This window comes from Ascaphus truei, chromosome 11 (genome assembly GCF_040206685.1).
Source record: "Ascaphus truei isolate aAscTru1 chromosome 11, aAscTru1.hap1, whole genome shotgun sequence".
Taxonomy (NCBI): domain Eukaryota; kingdom Metazoa; phylum Chordata; class Amphibia; order Anura; family Ascaphidae; genus Ascaphus; species Ascaphus truei.
The window spans coordinates 47,748,533-47,758,282 of NC_134493.1; the positions used below are offsets into that span (position 1 = coordinate 47,748,533).

The following is a 9,750-nucleotide window of genomic DNA, read 5'->3' on the forward strand; positions in this document are numbered from 1 at the left end:
CCATGAAAGGGTTATTTAAATTAGATACAGAATGGCACCTTTAACCTTGTACTCAGGAGGTCAGTGTTATGCAGGGTGGATGAATGATGGATGGTGACACCCTGCTACTGGTCAGGCATGATCAGTCTCTGTGGTCAGTCAGGCTCCCTTATACTTGGATTAAACTCAGACAGTAATTGTATTGTATTGTATGACTTTATTTATATAGCGCCATTAATATACATAGCGCTTCACAGTAGTAATACACGTGGTAATCAAATAAATAACAGATAATATAAATAACAGGTCGTGGGAATAAGTGCTTTAGACATAAAAGTAACATTAAGGAAGAGGAGTCCCTGCCCCGAGGAGCTTACTGTCTAATTGGTAGGGAGAACGTACAGAGACAGTAGGAGGGCGTTCTGGTAAGTGTGTCTGCAGGGGGCCAAAGCTTTATGTATCGTGTTCAAAATATCCACAGTGCTATTCATATGCTTCTTTAAGCAAGTGTGTCTTAAGGTGGATAGAGAGGTACTGAGGGGAAGGGCATTCCAGAGGTGTGGGGCAGTCAGTGAAACAAGTTTAAGGCGGGAGAGGGCTTTAGATACAAAGGGGGTAGAAAGAAGACATCCTTGAGCAGAACGCAAGAGTCTGGGTGGTGCATAACGAGAAATGCGTGGAAACCTTATTTCCCGAGTGTAGTGCAATGGGTGGATCCTAGTTAATGAAGCTGTGGTTAGACGTGAAGAAAAATCAAGCGCCAATAGCGTTTGTATTAAACCCAGTGAGCACACTAGAGATAGAATAATACATGGATACAATTGGAAATAATGCTGCTCCAGAAGAGGACTCAATCCCAGTCCATGTAACGTATGCTAGCAACAGAAAATCAGGAGCGCAAACAAATCCAGATATGAAAAAAAGGGGAAAACACATAAAGTGCAATGTTTCAACAATAAATAAAAATGTGAAAATGAATAAATATCTCCCTCACATGCTCCGTGTGTGGTAAAGGCAGTGTGTTTGTATTGATTAACCCAGGGGAGCGCAAACTTTTTTAGCTGCGTCTGCTCCTCTTCAGTCTCGTGCCCCCACCCCTCCACTTGTTTGGCGGCGTCAAATGACTCCACGCGGTCACGTGACCCCGTTACCATGGAGACGAGCGTGCAACATCACTCTGCGGCGTCATTTGATGCCGCATTGCCATGGCGACGGTCACAGCAGATCTCCAGAATCATGGTAAGTTAGTTGCGGGGGCCTCACGCGATCCCCCGGCATTTCATTTACATGCCTCGGTGAAGAGCGCGGTACCTCTGCAAGTGCCCGCACCCCCCCCCCCCCAAAATATCCAGCGCCCCCTCCCCCCCCCTCCTGGTGGGGCACCCCTCACTTTGCGCACCGCTGGAGTAACCAACTCTTCACGGATTCTTCAGATACTCCCGAGACAGCGTCCCTCAGAGCCGGATGAGTATTTTCAAAAATAGAGATTTTCCATGTATGAAAAAATAGAAAGGACACACAGACAGTGCAGATTTTTTATATATAAGATACAGTAAAAAAAAAAAGTTATGCACTTACAGTACAAATGGTCTAATAGGTACAGTACTTTATTTACCATATATTGTAATGTTGTAAAGTGCCAAGTACATGGTTGGTGCTATATAAATAACATGGCACATACATACGAGTTACACTCATACAGTATAGGCTTCTGGAGGGAGATTGCCACTTCAAGATCACACGTGTATCTTTACAACTCGGCAGAGCTGCCAGTTCACCTGCACTCGGGAGGTACTTCTTGCAGTGGTGAACTATTTTCACAGCTGCCATTAAAACACCCCTCTAAAAATTGAGATTGAAATTGGAGAACTAAGACAGGCGAAGGTTGTGTGGTTTCCATCAGCCGTTTTATCCCTTTGTGTTCTCCTTGATTTGATGGTGTTTTTATTTCACTTTAGACGGAGGTTACCACGGAAACCTGTTGGCCTAGTAATGTAATAATCCCCAAAGAGCAGTGCCATTAATGTCACGGCTGAGGGTTATCACTACTATAGGCGAAATTAGTTTCACTTAATTTTTATATTAATGATAGTATTTATTGTAATGTTGGAAACTGTGACTGGTTCCAATTTCTGGGTCACCAGGGCCTACAATTAAGGTTAATAACAAAGCCTTGGATTCTGAGTTTGTTCTAGAGCCTCTACGATGCTTTAACCTATATAGGCCCAGGTGCATTAAATGGTGCTAAACTTTAGCACACCTCAGCTTCCACTCATAGAAATGGGAGTCAAAAGGCATGCTAAAGCTTTGCACCCTTCTGTGGATCTGAGGCTTAATGAATGTATGTATATCTTTATTTATATAGCACCATCCAGGTATATAGCTCTTTACTGCAGTAATACGCATGACATAATAATATAACACATAATGGGAATAAGCGCTTCAGACATAAAACAATAGGAAATGCCCCAAACTTACAATCTAAGTACTAAGTGGGGAGAACTTACAGGTACCGTAGGAAGATGTTCTGGTAAGTGTGTCTGCAAGGGGCAAAGGTCAGTGCATATGAGGTGTATAGTGTCAGCCAGTGGAGCTACCCATATGCTTCGTTATAGAGGTGTGTGTTAAGTAAGGTCCTAAAAAGGTGGAGAGAGAAGGTGCCAGTCGGATATTGAGGGGAAGGGTATTCCAGGAGTTGCACGTCGCCCTCCTGCTGTTCGGATCATGTTCACCTCTCCTGTAGGGCGAAGATCACAATCTTCCTTAGAAAACAAGTTTAAAAAATCCATGACGTACGAGGTCATAAGTGCCCCTGGCATGTCGGCCCTTAGGAGTGTACAACATATGTCCATAGGGCACTAAAGGGTCAATGATAGCAGCCATTTTACATTTCCGGCGAGCACATTGCTTTAGGAAATCATTTCACCAGCGGGCAACAACAGAATTTAAACGGGTTGCATCAGCAAAGATAGGAACTATGATGAAATAAAAATATACTTTGTTTTGCAGCAAACCGATGGAATAACAGTTTTTAAAGAAGCAATCAACGCTGATCAATATTTTTTAAAGGGGGGGGGTGCACCTTGAACCTGGGAGTCCTCCAGTTCCTGCACGGGTAAAAATATCTCGCCTACCAGATACAAAATGGCAGATGAGTCAGGGCTCGCTCCGAGGGCCAATAGGAAAGCAGCGAGTTCATAGGGAGATGACATTGCAGCTTTCTACTTGTGACCCCTGGTGGCCATTTTTGTCGGTTTGTTTTGTAGTTTTCTCAAACGTTACCACCATCTTGTGGTCTCTGAGTATTTATTCATATACGGTTATAGGGTATTAATTAAGGGAAAGAGGGATCATCGTTATCCGTGTGATGCTGGCCTAGGGGTTAAAGGAGCAGTTCCTCCTGCTCGTTTACTTTTAGTTCCTTTTTTCCCCCCACAGGGTTCTTGAGATACTCGCTGGGGAACTTACCAGGTTTAAATCTCCTCACTGGGGAAACAAAATGGCTGCCAAATCTCAGATCAATAGAAAGCTGCAACATTCTCAGTGGCGGCTTCCTTGTGGACGGCCATTTAAACCCCCTTTAAAGTAAAGTAATACCGGTAACTTCACCTGTAAGTTTCTTGGGAACCTGGGGATGAAAATACTGCGGTTTAGGGAGGACCCCAGCTTCGAATCCTGTAAAATAAAATGGAGGTTAGTTAGGGTGGATTGCTCCTCTGACATACACTGGATAAACTCAGACCTCACCGACTGACATCTAAGCATATAAAAGTCAGCTGCATAGGGTTGCCAGGAGGCCAGTATTGATTTGGATTGTCCTGTATTTGGAAACTCTGTCCAGTAAAAAAATTAGAGGTAATACTGGACATTTACAGTATGTGTATACCGGTATTACCTCTCTGGGCGTGTATGTGTATACCGGTATTACCTCTCTGGGCGTGTATGTGTATACCGGTATTACCTCTCTGAGCGTGTATGTGTATACCGGTATTACCTCTCTGGGCGTGTATGTGTATACCGGTATCACCTCTCTGGGTGTGTATGTGTATACCGGTATTATCTCTCTGGACGTGTATGTGTATACCGGTATTACCTCTCTGGGCGTGGCGTGTATGTGTATACTGGTATTACCTCTCTGGGCGTGTATGTGTATACCGGTATTACCTCTCTGGGCGTGTATGTGTATACCGGTATTATCTCTCTGGACGTGTATGTGTATACCGGTATTACCTCTCTGGGCGTGTATGTGTATACCGGTATTACCTCTCTGGGTGTGTATGTGTATACCGGTATTACCTCTCTGTGCGTGTATGTGTATACCGGTATTACCACTCTGGGCGTGTATGTGTATACCGGTAGTACCTCTCTGGGCGTGTATGTGTATACCGGTATTACCTCTCTGGGCGTGTATGTGTATACCGGTATTACCTCTCTGGGCGTGTATGTGTATACCGGTATTACCTCTCTGGGCGTGTATGTGTATACCGGTATTACCTCTCTGGGCGTGTATGTGTATACCGGTATTACCTCTCTGGGCGTGTATGTGTATACCGGTATTATCTCTCTGGGCGTGTATGTGTATACCGGTATTACCTCTCTGGACATAGTGACCTGACCAGTTTGGGGGGCTGCGGGATTTCCCAGAGTGGGACTGTTTCTAGGTGACTGCCTGGACACCTTCCTCCATCCTGATTGACTGCTGCTGGGTAATACAGCCAAGCAGGAGGAGGTGTCAGAAGCCAGGGGGTGTGGTCAAGGAGAGGAGGAAACAGCATGGAGTGGACGTAAGAGGGGTATGTGTGTGTGTGTGTGTGTGTCAAGTGCATCGCACCTTTCTACTTATGTTGTCCAGTATTTTTAGAGAAGCAACCCTATTCATTCTGTATCAAGAAGGATTGCCTCGCTTCAATGCCGGACGGATAGATGGTACCATCTGTATAATTAAAAACATTTACACGTCTTCTTGTATCTATTAATAGCTGGATCAGAGGCGTATCTAAATTAAACATTGTGACCCAACCAACACTTTGTCCTTATCTCCTATTTATTTGCAGATAAGGACGGAAGGCTTTAATAATTATAACAAGAATATGCTGGATAGAAATTCCATGTGGGCTATTACTCGAGAGCATTACAAATCTGACTCCGTTCCTCTAGAAAAAAAACATGCTCTTTAGAAACCGTGATAAGTAATTGCTAGCTGGATTAAGAATAAATTGCTGAATAAATGTGATTTCTTGGGGGTTTACATAATGAAGCTCCCTTAACTTACACCAGCTGACTTTTTAATTGCTAATACTACCTTTCTAATTAAATCACATTGGTGTATTTTCTTCTCTTGCAGACAGCAATATCACCAACTTGGTTTGGGGCTTGTTTTATTACATAGAATAACGTCACATCTTCAGAGATATAGTAAGCTTTATTTTACTTACTGATAATGCAGAATATCGCATTAGAATGCAGATTATTGCACAGTTTCCATAGGATTTAATGGCAGTGATACGCAGGGATATCACAGTGGTCTAAGACATTTTGCCGCAACCATGTGACCGCCGGCGTTTAGCGGTGTGACCGCTTCGCCGCCAAGGTAAGTCCCTAATGTTCGCCCTTACCCTAAAACTCCTTCATCTTAACTCCTAATACCAACGCTACCCCTAACCAAAGAACCTTAACCCCCTACCCTAACTACTAAAAACCCTAAAGATAACCCCATACCCTAACCCCGAGGTGCGCAAACTTTCCCCCGTGCGCACCCCTACCTGCTCTCCTCTCTTCTCTTCTCCTCTCACACACCCTCCCACCCCCTACTCGGCCCCGGTGTCAAATGACGCTGGGTCATATGACCCCGGGTTACCGTGACGACGCGTCGCTGGAAGGTAAGTGTGTTATAGAGGCCTTGCGTGGTCCCCCAGCATTTAATTTAAATGCCTTGGGGGAGAGTGCGGGACCTCTATAACTGCTGCGCCCCCCCAGTTTGCGCATCCCTGCTCTAACCACTAAACCCCTAAAGTTAACTCTCTACCGTCAAGCTTACAGAAGCGGCCGGCGGCGGCATTCTGTATCTCCGGAAGCTGCAATTAATGGGGTTCAGCTCCTGAGACCCCATGCTTCAAACCTACGTTTAAAAAGTAAGAAAATAATAAAACGGCTCAGATTGCTCCCTTAAATCGGTTTTATGCAGGGTTACAGTCGTGGTGGAACAGAGAACTAGCACTTGCACCTTTATTTAGGGACCAAGAAAAAAACTCCATATGGGGACAAAGAAACGATTAAAATGTTCTGCAATGGTAGCTCTTAAGGTCAAATTACCCGAGCCATCAGGGAACAGTTATGTAGACAAATACAGTTCATGTATCTTTTTTTTATTTTTTATGTTTCATGGACAGATTATTTCATTGCTGTACAGTCACCAAGATTTAACATTGTAACATATGCATCAGTGGCCATGAATTAGATTCACTGTATTTCAGTTAGACTAGACACCTTGAAATGCCATCTGAATGATTTATTTCTCTCATCAGCTTTTTGCTAGCAATGTGCTTTGGAGAGACGCCAGAGTCATTTACAAGAAAACAAGATAGACCGTTCCATGCGTGGCAAATATTTTTTTATTGCCAAATTAAATCTATATCTTTAGGAGTTTACCTTACCCCTGCATATTGCATCCATTAACAGCCACATAATAAATACTGTTCTCCAACCTTTTCAAAAGTAACAACCAAGATAAGGAAAGATGCGAATGATTTTAAACTTGATGTTACTTACTGTGTACACTGCATTACATGTACATTAAAAACAACATGTGTTTATAATGCAGATACAGTATTTTAGTTAAACACTTAACATCTGAAGGATTCCGGAGCAGGGTGGTAAAGATCTGTGTGGCTAAACGGGCTTATATTTCAGACTTATTTCTCAGTGAATGGGCAAAACCATAAGCATATTCCCACTTAGCAACAATGTATAGGAGAGGGAATAAAGGGAATTTAGCCATGTAACACCTTCTCTATACTATTTAGTGTTGGTTTCAAAATGTAAGATATATATATCATTTTTTAAGTTATGGTGGGTGAAAAAGGCAACAAAAAACCTCCACCGTTAGCATATAGCCAATAAAGAATATCACTTGTGAGCACATTCACATGTCTTAGACAGGTCTGCACCCTGCCTTTCAACCATTATCACCTAGCATACAGTGCTCCCACTGCAGCAAGGGATTCTGGGAAATGACATGCAAATGAGCACACAATGTGTCACCTTTTGCCTGAAGGTTCATACACATGGAGCCCATTTAAGCTGATGTATCGCCGTTCACACAGCTTTTAAGCAAAGCATGGGACTAGCAAAGCAAGTCAAACCACTCACAGACATGTTTCCACCTTGATGGGTATCATCAATGTGAGGTAGATTTATACTTGCTTTTCAATATTTCTAGGCTGTGTAGGTTTACCATTACATTTTAAGTTATGGTGGGTGAAAAAGGAAACCATTTTTTATATATATACTGTTGCGGCCGAGTTTATTCTTACCTTTGCCCGGTCTCGGCCGCAACAGAAACCGGGCGCGCGCCGAGGTGTCCCGGGCGCGCGCCGGAGCCTCGGAGGATCGGTCCTCCGATCGGGGCTTCCCCCTCCCCTCTCTGGGTCCGCCGGGTCCCCCGGAGCCCCCCACCGCAATCCCCCACATCGCGGGACACCAGGGCTCCCTCGGGGAGCCCTGGGCACGCGCGCCATGCGCGCACGCTCCCGATGAAGCGCGGCACGCCGAGGGAAATAAACGAGCAAGCCGGGACACCTCCCGGCTTGCGGCACTAGCCAGGTAAGGATAAAGTGTGTCGCCACTGTATATATATATATGTGTGTGTGTGTGAAAAATAAAGTACACCCTCTTTGAATTGTATGGTTTTACATAACAATCAATCTGTTCTTTAGCAGGTCTAAAAATTAGGTAAATACAACCTCAGATGAACAACAACACATGACATATTACACTGTGTTATGATTTAACAAAAATAAAGCCAAAATGGAGAAGCCATGTGTGAAAAACTAAGTACACCTTATAATTCAATAGCTTGCAGAACCAACTTTAGCCGCAATAACTTGAAGTAATCGTTTTCTGTATGGCTTTATCAGTCTCTCACATCGTTGTGGAGGAATTTTGGCCCACTCTTCTTTACAACGTTGCTTCAGAAGGGTCAGTGAGTAACGACACTGACTGGCACCGAGTTTGTAAGCGGGGGAACCTGGTTCAGTTCCCGGTGTCGGCTCCTTGTGACCTTGGGCAAGTCACTTTATCTCCCTGTGTCTCAGGCACCAAAAACATAGATTGTAAGCTCCACGGGGCAGGGACCTGTGCCTGAAAAATGTCTCTGTAAAAATAAGCAGCATGTGGTCTACAATATATTGGGAAAACTATAAGATCTTTAAAAACCCGTATATTGGAACACATAGGAAACATAAAAAGAAAATTGACCACACACAGTGTTTCAAATCATTTTTATTTATCACACAATTCAGATCCTAAAGGGTTAAAATTTAAAGCCATCGAACAGGTTATGCCTCACTGGAGAGGGGGTAATAGAGATAAAGCACTGATAAAAAGAGAATCATATTGGATGTTCGAACTAAAAACCATGTCTCCTGCTGGTCTGAATTTGGAATTTGATTTGAAACCTTTTCTATAATGTTACTTATGCCCTGTTTCTTGTTTCCACATTAGATTTCATCTATTCCTATGAATCAACTATGCTTTATAATTAGCTAGTTTCCCTGTTCTAAACTATATTGTTTTACTTACTGCCTATTTATTTCATATATACCTGTTTTTATGTCTATATTTTTATAATGTTTATTTAAACATTTTTTATATCTATGCATTAGCATTTTTAAAGATACATTTCTGCATTAAATTTTCAACATTGATTGATTGTATTATTTTTTGGACCTCTGCATATGTAAGATGTAGAGGGATTAATTACATGTCTCTTTCTATCTCATGTGTATCCACTCAGTATAATCGTTAACCCAATTAAAATCTGGTTAGCCATTCACCAATGGGAACTAAGTTAGGGGTATATATGCATCCCACACCCATCACAAAGTCACTCCTGATGAAATCGATGAGATGAAACGCGTAGAGTGACGTCTGTACTACTGGCCGGAACCCCTGGAAGCCGATGACATCACTTCCTGTGCAGTTGGAACGCAAACCAGTCACACGCACGCCACGGAAGGAGGGGAACCAGATACACCATCTATCCGGCTGCTGAGATCCACTGCGTGTGATCGAAATGCTTTTAAACTTTTGAAATCATGTGAGTGTAATACCTTTCACTTACCTTTTATAAATTCTTGGTATACAGTCTGCGCTATGTCCAGTCTTCTTTTCTAAGGTCTCTTGGATTCTATATGGGGCTGAGATTGATTTCCTGAATACAGTGTGACATCCATACTCTGGGAAAGATACCTTTACGTGCCTTTAACCTTCTCACACTTGTGAGTACATCTGCATTAGATCAGCCAATTTATTTAATTTGTCACAGCAATATTGCACTATCTATATACATTTTTGTTTTCACATATCCCTGCGCTTCCCGGAGATTCATCCCTAAAAATAAGCAGCGCTATACAAGAACATGCTATTATTATTATTACTGTATTATTATTACATTTAAGTCTGCTGAAATAATGACTCCCATGTCCATTTCCTCTATAGTAGTTGACATGATTATTATTACATTAATCCTGTATTCTGCCGTTGCCCCCCAAG

At 42.9% G+C, this 9,750-nt stretch overlaps 1 long non-coding RNA gene across 2 annotated transcripts; it reads right to left on the minus strand.

Moving 5' to 3' along the window:
* Window positions 1-1,587: 1,587 nt before the first annotated feature.
* Window positions 1,588-8,247, minus strand: LOC142462991 (uncharacterized). 2 transcript variants are annotated; one of them, XR_012787326.1, is made up of 3 exons: window positions 8,067-8,247; window positions 3,589-3,654; window positions 1,588-2,716 (listed from the first exon to the last, which is right to left on the minus strand). It is a non-coding gene; the product is annotated as an uncharacterized LOC142462991 (long non-coding RNA). The 2 variants fall into 2 exon arrangements; XR_012787325.1 differs by lacking the exon at window positions 8,067-8,247 and adding an exon at window positions 4,811-4,889.
* Window positions 8,248-9,750: the final 1,503 nt, after the last annotated feature.